Genomic DNA, 4563 nt, shown 5'->3' with positions numbered 1-4563 from the left:
GGTTCAGCACACTGACAGTATATAAACAGGCAGTAGCAGGATTCTCCCTGGGATCTCTGCTTTTGTCCAGAAAGAGATGTTAGGGTTGTAAGCATAGAAAATAATCAGACCATCTCTATTCTTAGACGTTATTTATGCTCAGTTCTAGCTTGGCCAGATGAGATAGAATGGTACCCAACCCAATGTTTCTTTTGGAAGTTAGAAAAACAAGTTCAAAGCAACATAGGTGGTGGCTTGCCTGAGGATGTCCCATTAACTGAAATGTAACTGCCTTTGTAGTCCTGGAACTTAGACCTTGTGAGGTGAGAAAGAGAAAGGCTTGTCTCAGCTTCCTCTTCAGCTCTCTCACTTCTATGACTGGTATCCAGAAGATTTCTAAAGATTTTACTTGTAATGCTGCATATATTTAGAAAGAGTTTTTAAATTAAAAAAAAATTTTAACATTCAATCACTGTATATCATTACAGCTTATAAAAGGAATTTTCCCAGCATGAGTATATTGTAAATTAGTCTAATTAAAGACTTTATTATAAACATTATCATCAACAGATAATTTTCTATTTTCGTGTCCCTTAAAGGTTTTGCTTTCTTTTTCCTCTTGATTTCCTTCCTCTATACAGCTCATACTCTTCTAATTAGTGAATCAGATTTCCATATTCCTATCATGCCTTGCCATTAATAATATTTTACTTTGCCCTCCTAGTTTTCCATTAAGCTACTGCACTGTGTGTAAAAAAGGGAAATGCTATGTCTACAATGTGGCCTGCTTTATGGCTCACTTTTACTTATTTTTTTATTGCTAGAGAACATGTTCAGTCATCAGAGAGAGAGAGCAAGTGAGAGAGTGAACACGAGAAAGAAAACACTCCCCAACAGGGCTAGGTCATGCTGAAATTCTTCTCCCTCCACTTCTCCATCTTGTTAGGGTTATTTATTTATTTTTTTTTTGAGAGGGCACGTGCGTTTGCCAGAAAAACAGAGACAGAGAGACAGAAAGGGAGAAATCAACCCTGGGGGCATGGCTACGCTGCAATCCCTTCTCCTCCATTCTCTTCTTGGGATCTTGGGCATGCACACATACGTGCCTGGCAAGAGTTTAAGTCACCGGGTCCAGAACTTGAACTGTAGTTGACTACATGTGAGTCCAGTGACATAGCCATTATGCCATGTGAATCTATTTTTTAAAAATTTAATTTTATTCTATTTTATTTATTTATTTATTCAGACCAAACAGGGACAGAGAAAGAGAGAGAGAGAGAGAGAAAGAGAGAGAGGGAGAGAGAGAGAAAGTGAGAAAGCAAGCCATGTGGAAGTCCTTAACCACCATGCCACTTGCTGGCCCCTTCAACTTGTTAGGATTTTGAGCATGCACCTTGCATATATGTCAAGCCTCCAGGTCAGGACCTGACCTGTCATTGGACATTTGAAATCAGAGTTCCAGTGCACTGTTTAACCACTGTGCCACAAGGTTGCTTTTTGGCAAATTTTAATATATTTGTCAAAGTGAAAGAATTCAATATAAAGATTATATTAAGTCCATGTTTAAATATAAATTTTCCGTGTATGCTGATTGTGTGAAATTCTCTCTGTTCTAAGTCTGGAAATATTTATTTTTCAAACATATATGCTCTTTACTCAGAGTCTTCTAAGCCTCTCTGATTTTTCCTTAACTCATTGGTCTTTTATGTTTTCTCACTGCCTTCCATCTCCCTGAAGAATGGACCTTAAAGTATAGGTTTCAATGCCTAAAATGGCTTTATTCCCTGTGGACTGTGGAGAAGAAAGGGACAGAGTAGAGCTTAGGGCATGAAAACAGCTTCTGGAGCCTCTGAGAGGCTGGGCAAGATGACATAGCAGTCATAAATAGCAATTATAGCGCAGCCTCCATGAGCTGCAAGGTCTGGTTTGGGACCAGAAAAACTATGAGGAGATGAATGCAGAGACATGTAGGTACTCACTCAGGTGCCCAATACATCAGGGAGAAGTGGTAACTAGAATCTGGCCACGAGTAAGTTTGTATGTTCTGACCAACATGACAAGTAGGTTTTTATCTGGATTTGTATCTGAAGCTCTAGAATCTGGCCACAAGTAAGTTTGTATGTTCTGACCAACGTGACACTGTTTTTCTAATTTAGTTTCTACCTTTGAACTTTAGCTCCTTTGCCTTCCTTTTAAACAATACTTAATTCTAGTTTATAAATGTAGTTTGTTAAATTTTGATGTTCCTCTTACCACATTGGAAAGTATGTAGGTACTTTGGAGTTCTTTTCTGAACAGTGATAGTAATTGGCACAAAGAAAATAACTTCCTTGATTTCAGGTAGGCAAGGAGGAAGAGTGCTACCTAGTCTGAGTCAAGGAAGTTGGAGGCTGGTTGCTGGAAAGTCCTGGTCTCTGATAGAGGCGTCTGTCATGATTGAAACTTGGACCTTTGATGTGTTGATTATATCCGCCCTCAGTAAGGTATTCCCTATTCAGATTACTGGAAGTCTGATTCACCAAGAATTTCCTAAAGGAATCTAACCTGTAATTTTGAACTTAACCAGAAATGGCATCAAATGAACAGAAGTTTCCATAAGCAACCCAAGAGTCACAATGATGCTATGTAGCCAATACCAAGATTAAACTCTTATATTAAGTGAAATCAAAGGAGGAATGTTTAGATTTCAAGAATGCTGGGCTTGTGCTGTCTGATTGGGTAGTTCATAGCCACATGTGCTAATGAGCAATTGAAATGTGGGTAATCCAAACTGAAAAGTGCAGTGAGTATAACGTACACTCCTTGTTTTTAAGACAGTGCAATAAAAAATAAAAAAAAAAAGGAAAAGAAAACACACAAAGACTATACAACAATTCTTCCCTATTTAAAAATATTTATTACAGGTTAAAATTATAGTGAGTTGGGTATGTTGAGTAAAATAACATTATTAGGATTAATTTCATGTTTCGTTTTTCTTTTTACTTTTAGTTTTTTGGCATAGTGTGCATGTGCTCGAGGAGAGAGAAGGAAAATAAGAAATCACTTCCACATGCCACATTACAATCCCATGTCTTCAATTCCTTTCTTGGGACTGAGTGCCTCACATAGGCACCCAATGTGAGTTTCAAGCCAACACTTTCTTGGGACTGAGTGCCTCACATAGGCACTCAATGTGAGTTTCAAGACAACAGATCTGGGATATAAACTGTGGTCAAGATCTGGGATATGAACTGCAGTCGCCATGTGCGAGTCCAGTCCCTTAATCACCATGCCATCTGCTGGCCCCTCATTTTACTTTTTTAAGGTGGCTTCTAGAAATTTAAAATCATAGATGTAGTTTGCATTATATTACTGTTGTAGACATTGTGGTGCTGCTGTAGACTATACCTAAAGTGTTAAAATACTAGGCAAAACAGAAGGACCAATTTGTTTAATCCATTTTCCAAATATGCCTTCAGATATTCACACTTACTTCTCACCTTTGAGGACCAGAATCCTGCTTTCTCAGAAAAGTGAGGGAAGCCATCTTAAGGAGAGTCCAGCAATCATTAGGATCACCAGCATTGTTGATTAAAAAATGATTGAGATTAGGCTACCTCAGAGAAATAAAAAAAATAGTATGACCAGGGCATATAAACATATTATGAGATAAGCCTTAGCATGGCAACCATGTAAAAGGTTATCTCATTAAATTTGTTCTCAGTTGGTATGGTATATCTGGCCAGGAACCTATGGGAACTTGTTTAGTCTGGGTTTGTGAATGATGGAGAATTCACATGGAGTAGGATGAAGACTCGGTTGCAGTAGTACTGTTATAACTGTTAGTCCATGACTCATGGAATTGTTGGACCAAAATTACTCAACCACTTACTTAAGACATAAGGAGATTTTTTTTTCTCCTTATCTTCTGACCTCAATGTCCCCCCTCCCCCCCTTTAAGGTCTTTTGTTCTATACAAATGATAGTGAAAACACTAACTAAGTCTTCATATATTCTTGGGTCTTACTTTTCATTTTCCCGAGTATCCTCTCTGGAAAGAAGAAAAGGAGCAGGCATTTCTGTGGAGCCTATGGCTGATATTCTTTAATGGTAGGCTTGCATGAGTATTTATGTTTATAGAGGCAAAACAAGGCAATGGTTTGGATTTTCAGCTCTAGTTTCATAGAGTACCTGATTTCTGGTCATGGCTTCACCACTGGAATTTTGACAAAATGACTTTACTTACCTCTGTGTCTATTCATCTGTAAAATTGTAATAATAATGATATTCTTTTGTAAGGAGGAGAGTCATGTAATTTTTCAACTAAGTTAGGCATGAACAAGTTAAAAGTGGCAAAAATGGGAATTATCCCAGGAAAACCAGAAAACGTGATCTTTCTGTCACTCTGTTTATAGGGTTTTTAACAGGTGAGATAGGTTTGTAACTATTGCATTCTTAGAATAATACAAAACACTTCATTATTACTATATTTCAATATTTTTTGAAAATGAATTGCATTCATATAAGTATTCATATTGTTTGAATGATTTATTCTTGTTTTACTCATGAAGGTTTTCTGAAGAATCATATCTGATCAGGATACAA

This window comes from Tupaia chinensis, unplaced genomic scaffold (assembly GCF_000334495.1).
Source record: "Tupaia chinensis unplaced genomic scaffold, TupChi_1.0 Scaffold139491_1, whole genome shotgun sequence".
Taxonomy (NCBI): Eukaryota; Metazoa; Chordata; class Mammalia; order Scandentia; family Tupaiidae; genus Tupaia; species Tupaia belangeri.
Note: the sequence above shows the minus strand (reverse complement) of the source record.